Source organism: Canis aureus, chromosome 15 (genome assembly GCF_053574225.1).
Source record: "Canis aureus isolate CA01 chromosome 15, VMU_Caureus_v.1.0, whole genome shotgun sequence".
Classification (NCBI taxonomy): Eukaryota; Metazoa; Chordata; class Mammalia; order Carnivora; family Canidae; genus Canis; species Canis aureus.
The window spans coordinates 22,592,429-22,612,011 of record NC_135625.1 but is presented as its reverse complement, the minus strand read 5'-3'; positions in this window follow the sequence as shown (position 1 = coordinate 22,612,011).

Below are 19,583 nucleotides of genomic sequence, written 5' to 3'. Positions count from 1 at the left end.
CACCTCCCCTTCCGGGAATATAGCTCTTGAAATTCCACTATTGGAGAACCACTCACTTGGTTAAATATTGTTCCCTGAGGTTCTCCTTACACAATTTATATCCTTCCAGACAGTTGGTAATTAAGCCACTAAAACCTCTGTGTTAATTAATCCACCAAGTAGAGCTCTGTACAGTTTGGGAATACATGATGTCAGTGAGTAGGACAAGAAGGAGAAAGAATAGAAAAAGGAGTTGTAAAATAATTCAAAGATAAGTTTTACTACATTGACTGGTTTGCCTAAAACTCGCTCCATTTCCTATCCTCCAGATTGTGATCTCTATCACCAAAATTATATTTTTCTTCCATATTTTAGAAAAATTTTTATGTGTACCTTTGAAAGTTGTGTTACCTGGTCATCAAATTCAAATAATGCACAAGCACCCTGATATTTATAGCAGCCTTATCTACAGTAGACAAATTATGGAAGCAGCCCATGTCCATTAACTGATAAATGGATAAAGAAGTGGTATACAGGGACATCTGGGTGGCTCAGCGGTTGAGCACCTGCCTTTGGCCCAGGGTGTGATCCTAGAGTCCCAGGATCGAGTCCCACATCGGGTTCCCTCCATGGAGCCTGCTTCTCCCTCTGCCTGTGTCTCTGCCTCCCCGCACCGTGTGTCTCTCATGAATAAATAAATAAAATCTTAAAAAAAAAAGAAGTGGTATACATATATTGGAATATTACTCAGCCATAAAAAAGAATGAAATCTTATCATTTCAATGACATGGATGGAGCTATGATGGTAATATGAAATAAGTCAGACAAAAACAGATACTGTATGATTTCACTCATATGTGGAATTTAAGAAACAAAACAAACAAGCAAAGAAAGAGATAGAGAGAAAGAGAAGCAAACCAAGAAACAGATTCTTAACTATAGAGAACAGACGGATGGTTACCAGAGGGAGGGGGGTAGGAGGATGGGTGAGGTAGGTGATGGGCATTAAGGAGTGAACCTGTCGGGATGAGCACCAGGGTTGCTTGGAAGTGTTGAATCACTATATTGTATACCTGAAACTAATTATCACACTGTATGTTAACCAACCGGAATTTAAATAAAAACTTTTTTGAAAATTCAAGTAACACAACATTATCTAGAAACCCCCCCAGCAATGACAAAAGCATCAGCGCCTCTCTCCAGGGCTTAGTACTCCTTTCCTAACAGCCCAGACCGTGTTATATCATTGCTGTGTTTCCTTTACTGAAAGACGGTCTCCTAGTCTCTCAAAACTCTGCCTGGAAGGGGAGTATGATGGTAAATAAAACCTCAGGGAGTTTATTTTTTGAGATGATCTCAAGAAGTAAGGACCAAAAGCAGCAGATAAAATTGACAATATTTGCAATGCATGGAACAAAGGGCTTCCACACTTCTCAAGGATTTTCCTACCAGCACTGGTGAAATAATGTTTTTCTCACAAAGGAAGTCCAGCTCCACTTACCAAACCCGCCAGCTTGGGCAGCAGGTGATAGCATACTCTTTGATAAGTTATTTCTGTTTCAGCGTGTTGGGTAGTATCTTAATCCACTCATGTAGGCTGCTATAACAAAATGCCATTGACTGGGCAGCTTGAAAAGAGCAGGGATCCATGACTGACCATTCTAGGGATGGAAAGTCTGAGATGGAAGAGGTTGGGGCTCTCCCTGGAACCTCTTATAAGGGCATTAATCCCATCTATGAGGGTTCCACTATCACACCGTGAGTGCTTCCTGAAGGCTCTACCTCCTAATACCATGTGAATACAATATGTGAATTTTAGGAAAACAATCATTAGATCATAGCCGGTAGTAAAAGACAAGCCTTTACATTTTCTCTATGGATTAGATTTGGCATACTCACTTGGATCTCCACTATGGTTGTAACTAAGTAAAAATCATCTGTTCATATGGGTGAAAACTAAAAAGGAGAATGGAAAAATAAATAAAATTGATTTATTAAGATAGTGGGATGCTGGGAGATTTTTCTAGCTATATTTATTACAACTTTATTTATAGAGTGTTGTTCGTTAAGAAGAATTCTAACGAAAAAAAAAAAAGAAGAATTCTAACGGGGCATTCGCTTATTTAAAGCCTTATCTTCACTATGCAGGATTGCTGAAACTTTTGAACTATTCCAGGAGATGACTCAACAAGTTCCAGCAGCTTCTTTCTTGTATCTGGGTCAAAGTACCCTCGATGCTCAGCCAACAGCCTGTGGTTCTCATCTGTCTCTATAAAACGAGCATCTAAAACCCAAACTGGAGATACTGAGGCTCAGCCCACAGCTGCAGAAAGTAAGGTAGGGCTTCGCCAGGGAGCAATAGGTCACAGACCCGGAAACAACATAGACGGTTACCCTGTGGAAGCCACAAGCTGGACTCTCTGCAGAGTGGTAAGGACGTCCTGGAACCAGCAGCACAACAGCCTTGCACTGATTTACGGTGGTCAAATTCTAATTAAATGTTCTCAATTCTGGGAACCAGCGTGATGGTAGAACCTGTCTTGAATGAAACCTCCAGGTCGAGCTGGGGAGACACTAAATCACTCCAGCCTGGGAGCTGGAAAGGAGTCAGATGGATAAGCCAGGCTTAAGCACTAGTTAATCCTACCTCCTCCTCTACCCTTAGGGTAGACTCCTAAGAGTATGTTCCCTCCTCTGGCCCTTTGCTCAGTGTCCCTCTCACTAAAATACTCTATCCCTCTCTTCCAATGCTCTTATTTTTTTACTCTCCTTGAAAATCCCAAAGCTACTTCCATATGTTGCACAAAGCAATTAAAAGCCTTCTTTCCAACCATGTCAACTCTCCCCACCCCACATATTCCATTCACAGCGGTGCTCAGAAAATATTGCTTATTTATATTAACCACGGTAATAATAATAGCACAGATTATAATTAACCTTGAAAAATGAGAATAAGAATATAAGTGGTTTGGGACAAATTTAAATTTCATTCCCTTTATTTAAGAAAGTGGGGACCATGTTTGATGTGAAATGGGATCCCACACGGCTATCTCACTTCAGGGCGGGGAAACTATTTAGGGGCAAGATTAGCCTCCACACTCACAGATGGCTTTGTCTCGTCCATCTGTTTCTACAACATTTAGACCTTTGACACATTCATGACTTGAGTTCAGAACCACCCTCCTGACTCATTTTATTCTTCCTTTCTATCCTGTTTCAAATCATCCTATCCTCTGACCTTGTGAATCATATCTCTCTTTAGTTTTTCCATCAAGCCTTGGTGCTGCTTCAAACTTTTGCTTCCCTTCCCAGCCACGATTCTGTTTTGACTCACTAACTATACAACTATGTAAAAATATTATCTGTCCATACGAGCTCCCAGGACCCTCTACCCCAGCCCAGGCTCAGATTGTGGCAATTCCTGCAGAGAGAGCCACAAGTAAATGATATTGCTTAGAAGATGTCCTGTCCTGCCAGGTGTAATGTAACTCCTGCAAAATACGAACACAAATAATAAGAAGAACAGTAATAGTTTAGTAATCATAATAATTTAGGATACATCTGAAGAAAAGAATATAAAAAGTAAACTTAAATCTTGGAATAGGATTTTAAAAATCCCAATACTTTTGGGGCACCTGGCTGGCTCGGTCACCAGAGCATGCAACTCTTGAACACAGGATTGTAAGTTCAAGTTTCATGTTGGGGGTCAAGATTCCTTAAAAATCAAAACTTTGTTTAAAAATCTCAATACTTTTTATTAAAATGCATACTAAAAGATAAGTTTTCTTACTGTCTTCAGATTTTATTCCTACTTTTCAATTTTTATTTTATGAAACTGAATTAAGAGTGTTTTAACTCAAGAATATTTTGGTCTCCTTCTGTTCTATTTTGTCAGTCTCGCTTAATTTCTGGTAACTTTCTCTAAACTCCACTTTGCTCATTCCTTCATCCGATAAACAGGTGAATTTCTTTTTGTAGAGAACTGAGAGGGAATTCAATTCTCAAGAGACTGAGAATCCAATCATCATCAGACTTCAGGAACTGAATCACTTGCCTTTAATGAACTAAAATACTATTAACTAAAACCTCTTCTTTGAGCTGCATAATGTGGAAAGAATTAAGCTGCAAAACTGGTTTTATTAGGCCAGACATGGTTTTCCCCTAAAATTAAAACCTTAGTGTGGTAACTCCTCAGAGCATTGAGAAAGAACAGAGACCAATTTTACGCCTTGAAATAAACATAATTCATAAGTGCATGAGTTGGTGTGTACTCTAACAGACTACTGAAGACAAACAGTTAAATCTATTCTTATTCAAAAAACACATGGGATTCTGCTGGCTGTAGTTCCTTTTCAGCCCTGAACACCAGATTTGAGTTATATCCAAAAATTCCATCTTCTACAGTTCATAGTATTTCCTTTCACAAAACAAGTATGGGGATTGTATTCCACCTCTATGGGTAGGAACTAAATCATTCATTTAGAATAGGGAGAGTGAATTTTCCAGTCCTGAAGGCTAGAAGCTACACACACACACACACACACACACACACACAAACTTTTTTCAATAATGGATCAGCCAAGACCAATCTTTTTTTCTGTTCAAATGAGACATTGAAAAGAATATGTGTGATTCAGCTCAAAGTCTTGAGGAGAGTTAAGAATCACATTCTCAATCACCCCAATGAAAAATTCACACCCAAGTTTATTCTAACTACCTGTAATCTTTCTTTTAATAAAAGTCATACTCTTAAAAAAATCAATAATTTGAATAAAAATTGAAATTCTTTGTAATGCCATCATTGAATTTCTTTTGCCTTTATCAGCAGTTTCATCAAAATGAAACAAGCATTAATGAAAAAAGCCTTATGGAATGTTTGTAGACTGAAATAAAAGTTGTTCAGTGGAATCTACTGTCTAATCTATGTCCCAGTATAAGTATCTGCCAACCCACAAACTCAAAGGAAAGGTAATGTTAAATATAAAGACAGATCAGCAACTACCAAATCAGAGTGTTCTACTCTTGAAACCATTTTGCTTTTTGCAATTCATGTTAGATAAATCACACTAACAAGGTTTTTCTTGTATATAGAAAAATTAGCTTAATGCATTTCTCATTACATTTCATAAACCCAGTTTTACAAATATAAACTGCAAATGAACACTTATAATTGATAAATCTAATAAAACATTTTTGAGAGTGAAATAAAACATTTTTGAGAGTGATGATATAAGAAACAATGGCAAATTTCAGGGTTTTGGACTACATGCTTAGATTTTTATATATAATTAGAATTAAACCAGGCAAAAAACATAGATCAGAGTAAAAGGGTTTATTTGCCTCAGTGGGTTATAAGAAACCAACATTACCTTGAACTTGAATTTATTTAACTTATTAAACTGATTTACAATTTTAAGTGGATAACTGAAACAATGATCTAGGAAGTAGAAATTTGCCAGAAACATCCATATATTGCAGTAAAGGTATGTGAGGACTTGAATTATTTCCATTCTTCATCTTCATCTTTGTCTTCAGCATCACTGATAACTACAAAAAGTTGACACTTCCAACTCAATAGTGTAGTAAAATACTTATTGTGTGTAGTAACATACCAATATAAACTAGTCCTAATGGAACCAAAGAATAATCTTACTAAGAATATTCTTAGTATAGAATATTAGCTGACTATGCTTCATATACTTTCCACATATACTTTGATGTACTTAAGATGGAAAATAATTACATTGTCTGCACGTATTATATGCTAGCAATCCTAAAAAGATATAAAAACTGCACAGCCTATAGGATGTTTTTATACAGAACTTTAGAAGTCTATGTTCAGGGACACCTGGGAGGCTCAGAGGTTGAGCATCTGCCTTCAGCTCGGGTCGTGATCCTGGAGTCCGGGATAGAGTCCCATATCGGGCTCCTTGCAGGGAGCTGGCTTCTCCCTCTGCCTGTGTCTCTGCCTCTCTCATGAAAAAATAAATAATATCTTTTTAAAAAAAATCTATGTTCATAAAACCAACATCTTGTCTGCAAAGAAATTACTTCTTAGATCGTGCTTGAAAAGCAAAGTAAAATAAAGAATTGCTGGAGTTTATTATGTGGTACCATCACATAATATCTATTGTGCATCCACGAGCACAATATTGGGTAAAATATTAAGTAATTGATTTTTAAAACTGATTTTTCATTCTGAAGCCTATCACCTCACTAGCAGGAATTAAAGGACGTAATTTTCAAATATGTGACTTCCTTTATTACCCACTTGAGATTTCAGACTATAAATGGAATTATATGCTTGATTCTGGTGAATCATGTTCCTACATTTAACTGTCTGCCAAAATTTGAAATCAGAAGGAACACTTTAGAACAGACATGGAGTAGTTTGATTTTTTTTTTTTCCTTTCTTCTTGGGATCAGTAGATGAGGACTAATACTAGTGAGGACTTAAATGTGAAAGGATGGGCGTCTTGATTTGTCCTTCAATCTGCAGCTTTGTACTTCACCCTAAGACCTGGTGGACATAATATCTTTTGATCTTGCAGCCCTCTGGGGGTAGAATGATGTCTGGCTGAGTTCCATCCTGCTCAGTAAAGCAAAGTTGATTGTCCCGCGCTCTGTAGAAACTTAGCAATTGGGCCGCCAGGACGTGTAATGCCTGCTGAGGCTGCGTGCAGAATATAAAATGTGACCAGGGGAAAGAGAGGAAATGGAACTGGAAATTTCATTATAGCTTGCCACCTCTCCTTGTCCAGATGGAACTGGGAAATATATATGAAAACTACATTTCTTGGGGGGGCGGGTGGGGAACTGACTTGGTAAGAATAAATTTAGGATTGTCTTCAAATTAAAGGATTGTCCCAAAGTCATTTTGTAAAAATAAAGAAAAACTAACTATGTGACCTGAAATCATGGTGATGCCAAAGCATGATCAAATAGTCAAGAAAAGTTCATATGGATCAGAAACTCCTCGGATGTTCTACTACTTTCTGTTCTTAGAAGTACTAACAGAAAAGTAACAAATTTCTTTGCAAGTGTACAAAAATCTGGCAAGAGAAACTTTCCATATTAATGGTCTTGTTAGCCTGTAAACGTACCTGGAAATCAAATTATACATATGGTTTTTACCAATTAAAGAAAAAATCCCTCCGAGATTCAAAATCCACAAAGCAAGTGCTATTTCTTTTGCAAGTACAGTTATTTATTCCATGTAACCCCAAAATGTGCTTCTTGCTGGCAACATTTGTGATACATGCCATTTTTCCTTGATTTGCTAACAAAAGAAAATAAACTAAGCATGAATCTTTCTTAATAGATCAATCCTTATATTTACATTGACTTGACAGTTTATGATTTCTTCTGGGTAGGGAAACCATGGCTCAGAAAGCTCGATGGCGTTCTTATCAAGTTCCTAACAGCAGTAAGACATTTAACCTGCTTTATCTGTGTACATGTGCACATAAGCGGATACTTTGAAACACTAAACCCGAGCAGATTAGCTTTTTAAAAATGGCTTAGAAGGAGTTTGTGTGATTTAAATTATGCAATTTCACCTGAATTCATCAGGGACAAATCAATGGCTTATATAACACACCTGATCTTGTTTCCTGTTGTTGCTCTGAAAATCTGCAGTCCCTGACGACCCATATAGCAGTGTGTAAAAAAAAAAAAAAAAAAAAAAAAATTCTAGATTGATTGATATTTCAGTGCACTGACTTGTATGTAGGCAAGTCATACTTAACCATAAAAATAGATATATTATTTTGTCTGTTTCTATTATTTTCTATTTCAAAATGTAAATAATCCCTATGACTACTTGAAGTACATCGACACAAATCTGAATTAATTTTACTATCAGATTTCTATTACATCTCAAAAGAAAAGCATTTGAATCTTTTAGGTTTTGAAACCTTCCAGTGAACATCCATATGAAAACCGTTTTCAAAGATCAATAAAATATTCCTTTTATTTTGCATTTCACTACAAAGAGCAATATTATAATAGCATTCATTACATTTTGGGCCACAAACCAGAGCTGCCTTTAAGGATCTCATGATAGCTCTTTCTGTGTAAATTATAAAAGGAAAAGCCCTTTGCCCGGGCATGCCCTCTGAGCACTCTTCCTCCACTAGCTCATTTAATTATTAAACAATAATGAATCCACACTTTCTCAGTGATACACAGCACTTTATTGTTGTTCTTTTTTTTTTTTTTTTCTTTTTTCCCTAATTCTCTGACTTGAATTTCTTCTATGGGTATAATTTTCTTCAGTTTAGCCATGGCTATATATTGAGCTACTTCCACTGTGGCACTTAATTGAACTTAGTTCCTTAAACTAATTCAAAGAATAGATTCTAAGAAAACAAACTCGCTGAACTGAGAAAGGAGAGAAATTAAGTACATTCCGTGTCAGAATGTGACAGGCCATGTGAAAAGAATTCTCCCCTGACAAATGTATATTTTCTTTCTGTTCTGCACTTGTTCAATCCACTAATACTAACAAAGAAAAACCACGTGGTTATAAATCTATTATCTACAGTATATTTTTATTGTGGATGAATCCTTTATGTAACCAAAATGTCAAAGTCTAGTAAAATCAGACTCGACTACATATACAGAAGACAGTTGTCAGGACACTTTTAAACATTTCTGAATATTTTTCAAGTTGATTTATTAGAACTCTTGGGAGTATACAATTGTTTTTAAACTCTGAGAAAAATAACTTGGCAGGATTTCTTTCTAAAACACCAGTAAATGAAGGGTATCAGTAAGGTCCTATGCTAATTAATTTTCCTCTGAGCCGTGCCTGTCCCTTCCCTGCTTTGTTTCCTTTGAACTGTGATGAGAAGTGGTTTTAACACTTGACATCTTCGTGTGTTTCCACCTTATAATTAGTAAGAATCATCTAAATAGTCTGTTTAACCTTTTTGTTTGGATCACCCGGAATCCCAGAAGAAGTTGCAGTTCGCCTTTTTAATGTCTAAGACCACCACAGCACACAGATCCATAACACCCTTGGTGTGGTGTGCACGGCTACACCCTTGCTGTACTCTTCATGGGATCCGAACTTTCTTTTTTGTATGTGCTAACCTCTCTCTTCCTAACTCCCCACCATCCCCATGATCCCCTGCCGCCTAGCCAAAGCACCATTCTGATTTCTATATATGGTATATTTTTTGGGGGGAGAGAGTGTTTGTATGTCATTAAGGCCAACTTCTGTGTTGCTTCTCCCCCCATGTCACCCCAATCCTCTCTAACTCAGATGCAGTAATAATGGGATGGAGCCAGGCAGAGCATTTCTCACTGGTATAGCCTCTCAGGGACTGAGTCTTGAAAGGCACACACTATGTGCCCACGAAGGCCTCGTCCACACTCTGACCCTCTGGGTATATGTGACACCCTCAAACCTGCATCTTTTTTTTCTTTTAATTCTATTAAGTTTTCAATTTTAATTCCAGGGTTGTTCGCCTACAGTGTTATGTTGGTTTCAGGTGTACGATATAGTGATTCAACAATTCTATGCATTTCACAAGTGCTCATCATGATAAGTGTACTCCTAATCCCCTTAACCTATTTCATCCATCCCCCCACCTCCCTCCCCTCTGATCACCACCAGTTTGTTCTCTATACGTAAGAATCTGTTTCTTGGTTTGTCTCTTCCTCTTTTTTCTCCTCTGCTCATTTGTTTTGTTTCTTAAATTCTATATATGAATGAAATCGTATGGTATTTGTCTTTCTCTGACTTACTCTGCTTCGCATCATACTCTCTAATTCCATCCACATCATTGCAAATGGCAAGATTTCATTCTTTTTATGGCTGAATAATATTCCATTGCATGTATATACCACATCTCCTTTATCCATTCATTATTTGGACACTTGGGCTGTTTCTCTAATTTGGCTTCCAGAATTTCTGTAGTGGCTGCTCCAGTTTCCATGCCCATCACCAGTGCACCAGGCTTCCTGTTTCTTCACATCCTCACCAACATTTGTTGTTTCTTGTGTTTTTTTATCTTAGTCATTCTGACTGGTATGAGGTGGCATCTCATTAGGGTTTTGATTTTCATGTCCTCAATGGTAAGGGATGATGAGCATCTTTTCATGTCTGTTGGCCATCTGGATGTCATCTTTGGGAAAGTATCTGTCCATGTCATCTGCCCAACTTTAATTGGATTATTTGGTTTTGGGGTGTTGAGCCGTATCCTAAAACCTATACATTAAATGATAATTTGGCTTTTTTTTTTTTTTCTGACCAACATGAGAGGCAATAAACTTTCTATCTAAATTTACAGGAAAGGGATACCTGAGTGACTCAGTGGTTGAGCGTCTGCCTTCAGCTCAGGGCTTGATCCCAGGATCCAGGATCGAGTGCCCCATCGGGCTCCCCACAGGGAGCCTGCTTCTCCCTCTGCCTGTGTCTCTGCCTCTCTCTGTGTCTCTCATGAATAAGTAAATAAGACCCTTTAAAAAATAAATTTATAGGAAATACATTTTGAACTAAGGAAATATAGCATAAGTCTTATCAGAAGGGAGAGGGAGCCTCCCAGAATTTTGGGTTCTCTGGCCACCTCTCTGTTTTCCTCTCCAGCAAAGAACAAGCCACTCACCTCTCATTCCTTTCCTGTCCAACTCCATCATCCAGGAGTGGGAACATTCTTAATGTTCTGCATATGGCTCCCCACCATTCCATAAAGCTACAAATCTTAGATGTATGGCCAAAGGAGTATGTTCTTATTAATACACTGCTTACCCAGGAAAAATATACAAAAGAAAAGACAGCCTTGAGAGAGAATAACAAGGAGACCTGGACACGATTGAAAGAATTCATCATTTTTTAGGATATATTGCTAAAAGAAGGAGAAAACCTAGCAATGTCCAGAAGAGAGACAATGCATGGACTTGTATGCACATTTCTTTTTTTTTTCCTTCAAGAATCCTTATCACAGGTCATAATTCACATCACCCCCGATCTAGAACAGTATTCCATTGAAGATATGTTACTATAAAACTTGGAATATTCTTATTCCTCTCTGAAAAAACTTGTATTTTGACCTCATCATCTTACTTTAGACTATTGCAGCCAGGTCTCCTTTGAACCAACAGGTCCAAATTCTGCTATGAACAGTTTATTGTTGCTATTGTTTCCTCTGTTTTATTTTGATTTGTTCTGTGTACCACGATTTGCCTCCTTGTAGCATTCACATAGCCACAGAAACTCTGCGTCTGCCACTTATGGGGTCATCTTACTTTAGTGTGTGAGTGCAAGAGGCAGTTTATGTAGCGGTTAAGCCCTCAAAACTCTGAGACAGACTGATTCATAGCCTACATCTGCCTCTTCATACAGGATATAAACTTGGGCAAGTTACTTAATCTCCTTGATCCTCAATTGTCTTTCCAAAAAGAGGATATAATAACAATACCTATTAACTGAGTGGCACTTATTAAAAGACAGGGAGGTTTCAATGAGATAATAGAGTGCTTACCCAATATTTGCTACATGGTAAGTGTTCAATAAATATTAGTAGTGACTACCATGCAATAATAAAAGTCTTTTGTTTGTTTCTGCTGTACCCAAACATCAGTCACCTTTTTCTTTACTTGGCACTTTCTATTTATATAACCTCCCTAAATGTGATTTTTTTTTCTTTTACTTCTTCTGTAGGTCAGTACAAGCTAAAACTTACAGTTGACTGAAATGAGATATTTCACTTATTTTTTAACATTTCATCTCCTCCTTTTGGCCCTAAATTATTAAAAGATAAAGAAACCACACACATATTCTATACTTCCATGTTTATTCTTATCTTACTTCTTGGTTTCATCTGTCTTTCTCACATGGAAGAGGAAGGACAAAATAACTATTGCATTTTGAGTCCTTGGGCTCAAGCATTCTAGGCTTTCAAAAATCCATGATGTTATTTATGTGTTGACCTCTACCTGGATGGAATTCCACTCCCTCCCCTTTTTTTGTTGTTGTTTGCTAAATTCTTATTTCTCCCAGAAAGCTAGGTCAAAGGCAGTATCCACTGCTAGCTTTGCCTGTTTTCCCAAGGCACAGTGAGAAGTAGTATAAAAAATGTTGCCCCATAATAATGTCAGGGGGCTCTGAGTCGCCACTTGAAGTGTCCTAAGTACCGATCTGTTTATGTTCCTTCGCTCACCATACACTGTGTTTCCTGAAGTCAGAAACTATGAACTATGGATGCCTTACTTCATGTCTCTAGCTTCTAACATGCAGATGTCATGCAATAGGCACTTAATAAACATATTTTGAATGCATGGGAGTCTTCCAACTTCTATAGAAAGAGGCTGAATTATTCTAAAATGTAACTAAAATACAGCACCAAGGGACTGCAAAATCCATAGAAAGGTTGAAGGAAAAGAAAAGGGAAAAGGGAAAACGAAAAGCAAATGAAATGATTCAGGAAAATGTACTACACAGAGAGGCCCTTCAACTTTTCTGTGTTAGTTGATTTATTTTGACAAAAAGTGCTAGAGCCAGAATTCCATAAAAGCCTTTCTTTTGAGCTCTGCCATCCTTTATCAACAAACATAACTTGCTATGACATAAAGTTACTTTCTTCTTCCTAGGCAAGTCTTCACCACCATTTAGAATCTTAATCGTAAGCAAGATTAAGATTCTAAGATTATAATTTAGAGAACTATGATCCAACCAAATCATGGGTATCTATTATGATATGGTTCTCAAGTTTTTATATAAACAAAGCTTTTAAGCTTTTTACCATGACATAAAGTAAAAGATCACTTCTCTCATAAACATATGTATACGTTCATAGATAATGTATAATACTTGATTTATTGTGATAGATATATAAGGCCTGAACATTGTTACAGATTGTTAAAATGACTGTAAATTGCTTTGCTATGAGTTCAAAAATCCCCATGCAATTAATTACGTTAAAATTATGCTATTACACCAAAAAATTAAAATTAAGACAAATAAAATTATGCTACTATGCATAAACTACTTCTGGAGTAACTTACAACACAAAATAACAATAAAATTAACAATATTGTTACTGGGAGAAAATCTGATAACTATGAGTAGATTGCAGACAGGCCTAATTCAAGCTTTGCAATCACCAGGTTATTATATTATGATATAAAGCCACAGGTGGGTGTCTCTGATCATTGGCTATTTCAAGAGGTGAGAATATCTCTGGCGAGTTGCCTCCCGGTTCATCACAGTTGTTAGGAAATAGGTCTCAGTCTGAGGTCTAATATCTGATTTATCCCCAAATGTCTGAGTTTAATCCTCTAAATCCCTCCTCCAAAGCATATGAGCCGTCATCTCATTCTTTCCCCATTGTGGAAGTCTTTATTTTAAGAAAGCAAATTTATATCACAGAAATGATTCAGTGCAAAAAAAGAGATGACATATAGAGGAGAGCTTTCCAAAGGTCCAGCTATCTTAGGATCACAAAATTAGGTAAGGGACAGAAGGGTCCCCTCAAAGAGCTGACTTATTCCTATCAAGCAGAGGTTCACAACCTAAATAGTGTGCTAGAAACTAATAAAGAAAAAAAAAAGAAGGTTCTCAGGATTAATTTAAACTTTCTTTTTTAAGAAGAGAACTGTGGGGATCCCTGGGTAGCGCAGCGGTTTAGCGCCTGCCTTTGGCTGAGGGCACGATCCTGGAGACCTGGGATCGAATCCCACGTCGGGCTCCCGGTGCATGGAGCCTGCTTCTCCCTCTGCCTGTGTCTCTGCCTCTCTCTCTCACTGTGTGCCTATCATAAGTAAATAAAAAATTTAAAAAAAAAAAGAAGAAAACTGTGATGAGATTATTGAAATCAGCATGAAATGTGAACCCAATCCAATTATTGTTGGAATCAATCAGGAAAATAATATCTGAAATTTGTTCGGTTCTTGATGACGGCGAAAAGAATTTCTTCTAGTTTCAGCATAAACTTTACCACCAAACTACTCATGGAAATAAATAAATGCTACGTATCACCCATTCGTATCAATGCAAAGATCACTTGAGCATGGGTCAAGTTTTCTTACCATTGCTGAAACTTGGAAAATCTCATGTCCTCTAACATTTACTGGGCTTTCATTTTGTGTAACAGCAGCCTTCCCTCACAGAAGGAACCAGTCCTGCCAACACCTGGATTTTGGACCTCTAGCCTCCAGAACTGTGAGGCGATAAATTTCTGTCATTTAAGTCCCCAGGCTATGGTACTTTGTTATGACAGCAGCTCTCGCAAGCTAGTAAACAAAGCCAGAAGCAGGCATAGAAATGGATTTAATTATAAAGAGGCCATCAAGATAATGCAGAACATGCTTCAGTTGATTAATTTTTTAGCCTATCATTTGAAACAAAACAAAACAAATGAACAAACACTGCTTAAAAACGCTGTGGAGAACTCACAGATCCTAAAGAACACATCTGAGAAAGATCCAGAAATCTCATTTTGAGAACCACTGAGTTAGAGAATTGGACACTTTCTTCAGTTCCTAGACACCTACTTAAGTTCCTAGGCACTCTTTAAATCAATAGGCAGATGTTCACAATGGGGTCATTGCCATAAGCACATGAACTAAATACAAATGCCAGATTTTCCCGAGTTAATGCAGTGAACAAGACAGATCAAAGTCACCTGCAACAACAAGTCATATAACAGTGAAGTTCAAGTGGCCTGATGATGACCACAAATATAAGCACAAAGCAGAATCAAACGGAGTCATTCCTGTCTGGTAAGGTCCAGAGAAAAGACTCTTCTGGTGGTCAACCAGCGAACTGAAGGCAGCAGGTGGATAATCTGGGGCAGGCAGGCCCAGCATTTGGAGAAGAAAATAAGTGGTAACATGTTCCACCTACCAAGAGGACTTCAGATCTGCCTCAGACAAATGGTGTGACTGCAATTGGCCACAAAATATTACCTTCTAAATCTTCTTTTGAGCAACTTTCCAAATACCTTTGATGTCAAGGAAATAAGCCTGAAGAGCCAACATAGTTAATTTAGGGAGCTTGGTAAAAATACTTATTTTTATTATTCCTGTCATTTAGCAAGTACAAACTAGGGGTGCCTGCGTGGCTCAGTCATTGAGTGCCTGACTCTTGATTTCAGCTCAGGTCATGATCTCAGGGTCTTGGGATCAAGCCCTGAGTCCAGCTCCATGCTCAGTTGGGAATCTGCTTGAGATTCTCTCTCTCCCTCTCCCTCCGCTCCTCCCCCTGCTTGTACACATGCACTTGCTCTCTCTTCTCTCAAATAAATAAATCTTTAGGAAGTACAAACCATTACTTGCCTTAACAGATGTTTATGTCTGATATTCTCATTAATTTCTCACAGTGATGCTACTAGGTTGCTGTTGTTATTTCCAGTTTGTAGATGAATAAACTGAGAGATTCTTAGAAGGATTCTGTCAACACTTCAGTTTACACTGCGACTAGTGGATACTACACTATTATGACACATAGTATGTGCTACACTATCCTTCATAGAGCAGACATCTTAATTTATAACCGTAAGTTCTAGCTTGTGCCCATTAAATTCAAACCCTTTAGGTCAACCCCAACCCCCGCTTCACAGCATTTTCTATATAATACAAGAAGTACCCTCTGCCCTTAACTTGCTACTTTTGTCCTATTTTACTGTTCCGACATGTTTTCCTCCACACACAGGAGAGAAGAAAAGCAATCCAGCGTCTCCACTTTATGAAAACACATGCACGCATATTTAGGGTATATATTAGGGAAAAGATAACAAAAATCTTCAAGGAAATAATTCATCAACGCTTTCACAAAAGATGAAAATGGACTTCTCAGGCAGCGCTTGTGATGACACCATGGTGTTGTTTGAAGAATAGTGCTTGAAGAAGGCCACAAACAAGAAAAAGCCCATGAAAGGTGGGCAGTGTGCCATGTGAGGGTTGTCCTGTGGCTCTACCATACAACTCATCTCACATCACGCTCCTAATCTGCCTCCTTCCACACGGTGTCCTTTGATTTATATGTTTGTTTGTTTGAAGATTTTATTTATTCATGAGAGACACAGAGAGGCAGAGACATATTCAGAGGGAGAAGCAGGCTCCCTGCAGGGAAACCGATGTGGGACTCGATCACAGGACCCCGGGATTATGACCTGAGCCAAAGGCAGATGCTCAACCACTGAGCCACCCAGGCATCCCACACAATGTTCTTTGTAGAAGGTCTTACATGCAGCACATGAACTTGGGTAGCAGATGGAGTTTCCTGGGATAGTTCTGAAAGAAAGAAAACACCTTAGCTTATGATTATTTCTGGTAAGAAGTAGTATTGGAGAAAAAAAAAGTGGTTTTGAGGGCTGAATTACGTACAACAGGCACTTTAGTTTTCTCATCTTTCTTCCACAGGTAAGAACAATTTTGTCATTTATTTTCTATTGAATTTGGAAGAAAATATCAGATAAGTAATTTGGTGATATTTTGATTCAGAGATGTTGTTTGGTCCCACCTAGCTGATGGATCCATAGTACTCTAGGCACTCTAGTGCGCAACATCATTTTTTGAGATGAATTTGTACCTTGTCCTCGATTGCCTTAATCTCATAGATAAGGGCACTGCTATTTCTAACTCTCCCTCAGGTATCTCTTCCTGAAGTCATCCACCATTTAAGGTACGTGCGCTGAATAATTCATGTCAGAGGGTCTCATGCGCCTTTCATTGGGTCGAGCACTCTATAGAAAACCATTTATAAATTGCATTTAGTCACGCTAACTATGCTATCAACTGTGAGAGAAATCTGAGTAGTAAAATAGAGCTTCCAGGACCCACTTCTGGTTTTATTTACTAACTAAAGAGGAAAGTCTTTAACATTTTCATTCTTACTTTGAAGGTATTTATTGTCGACACACCTCTTACTAATATGAAAATGCTGGAGGCACCTGGGTGGCTCAATGGTTGAGCATCTGCCTTTGGCTCAGGGTGTGACCCTGAGGTCCTGGGATCTGGTCCCACATCAGGCTCCCCACAGGGAGCCGGCTTCTCCCTCTGCCTGTGTCTCTGCCTCTCTCTCTGTGTGTGTCTCACAAATAAATAAATGAAATCTTAAAAAAAAAAAATGCTAGACTTCACCAGCTATAGTAGTTCAGTAGTCACAAAGCTGAATAAAGGCAGTAAAGAAAAACCACTGACTTTTTTTAGCACAGTGTTTTTACAACTTTGTACATTTCCCTTTAAACTCACTAATCATCGGGATCTTGGCAGTAAAAGCTTCCATACTCACACATTAAGAAGAAAATACCTACAGCATTGTTTTCCTTTCTGCCTACCTCCCACATTTCTTAGCCCAAATTCCCACCCATGTAAATATGAGTCACTTCTTGTTAGACATTTAATTTATAACCACTCACTTCAGGATATACTCAGCTTAGATAAGGCCATAAGCTCTTTAACAATACCAGCCACCACCTGTTCTCAGTGGTCAAACAAAAATATTATGTCATAGAACAAAGGAAATAGAGTTCTTTTTTAAAAAAGTTTAAAAGAATAATTTAAAATATCCTGTGCATTTTATAGTAAGGGCCTGGGGGGCAAGTGGATTAAGTGAAAGAGGGGGAAAAAAGCAAAAATCTCATTGTTTTTTATACAAAAAGCAAAATTCTTTTTAACAGAATTTTACCCAATTCTTGATGTAAATATTTAGATAGGAATCACACACTTAATAAACATTGAATGAGTAAATAGATGAACAAATGCTTTACTTCGCATTCTTAAGTTTAAAAAAATCATGTTTGGTTGCTTATTTACTATTTGTTTGATGTTTATTTGAAAAATAATGTTCAACTCCCACTAGTCATAAATATCTCGTGCTGGACCATAAGAGGTGAACCAGGTGGACACAGGCATCACAGTGGGGTTGGGGGGTCAGGGGTCAGATAAGGTAAAAGATTGTTTCAGCCTGATGTAATAGGCCTCCTTTGAGGAGAACATGTAGGACGGGAAGAACCCAGTAAACCAGACAGGAGCTACCAGGGAACTCTTGCCAGAGGCACAGACTTTTAAATGTAATCTGAATGAGGAAGAGCAGTTAGCCTAAGGAGCCAATGGGTGGGCTGAAGGAGGAGAACATTGCAGAAGAAGAAGAGGGAAGGAAAGAGGGAGAGAGAAGAGAGGAAGAAAGAAAAGGAAAGAGGATGAACAAGGTAGGAGGGGGAGCACCACTCCGGGACCACTTAGCTCTAAAGCAGTAAACTGGAGAGTCTGTTTTCCCTGTGTTGCTGTCCTACAACCACAGGCTCACGGTCCCATGAGGTCCTCATTATCTGCAAAGCATACACCTAGAATGCCTTGACCAACTCATTTTGTCTCCCTTAACTGGTCAAGGTTTACTTATATTTATTACTTTCTAAAGATGAACTTTAATCCTAAACAAAATCCAAAGTTTTTTTAAGAGTTAAAATATGTAATACAGAAAGCTTTTCAATCTTAGTTCTTCAATAGTTTTGCTAAAACATCCGTAAAATGAGCTATCAAAATAAACTTGAAGGAAGAGTGTGCCTTATGGTAGAATAATTTTATACTTAAATAATACTCTTAGTTGGAAAATTATGCCCTTTTTTTACCTAGCATTGCATAATGTATGGGGAATTAGAAATAACCTAAATCTAGATAACTGAATCCATCCTCCCAATAAAATTAATTGTATTATAGGTATCATTTGGATTTGGATTAATTTTTAAATATTTGTACTGTCAAAACAATTTCTAGCAATCAATGGCAATATTATCTGGTATTGGTGTTAGTATTTAATCTCTAAAAATACTAATATATTTCAATATGCATGAAATTATATCTTATTTAATGTATCATGTATATTAGGTATCTTATGCTATTAGCACCTGCATGCATCTTAACAGAAAAAAATTCAAAAATACTGGTTACAAAAACAATGAGACATTACATAACATTTGAAAAATATAGGAGTTAAGCCACTCCAAAACCTACCACCATAGTAGAGCAGCCATTGGCATTTCACCCATTCTAAGACATTCACAATCAGGGCAGAAATGAGGTGTGTGGTACAACCAGGCAAATATATTGCCCAATATTCTTTTCCTGCCTCTAGCACTGACACCTTAATCTCTTTCTGTAACCCTCTCTCTGGCTTCCATCCAGGGCTTGATGCCAGGACAGGCAAATTTCTACATGGAGTAATTTACAAAATAAGCCCCAGAGTCCCTCACAATCTTTCTGTTTGTAGGAAATGCCATCCTAACAGCATGGACATCTGGATTAAGGTTCCTTGGAGATAGCACACATTTTAACAACTCCAAGCACCGCCCCCGCCCCCGCGCCCGCCACTCCAGAACCAATGGAAGGAAGGAAGGGAGGAAGGAAGAAAGGAAGGAAGGAAAGAAAAGAAAAAAGAAAAAGAAAAAAAGGAAAGAAAGAAGAAGAAAAGAAAGAAAGAAAGAAAGAAAGAAAGAAAGAAAGAAAGAAAGAAAGAGAAAGAAAGAAAGAAAGAAGAAAGAAAGAAACAAAGAAACAAAGAAAGAAAGAAAGAGAAAGAAAGAAAGAAAGAAAGAAAGAAAGAAAGAAAGAAAGAAAGAAAGAAAGAAAATCTGTCATTGCTGAATACAATTTTGAAT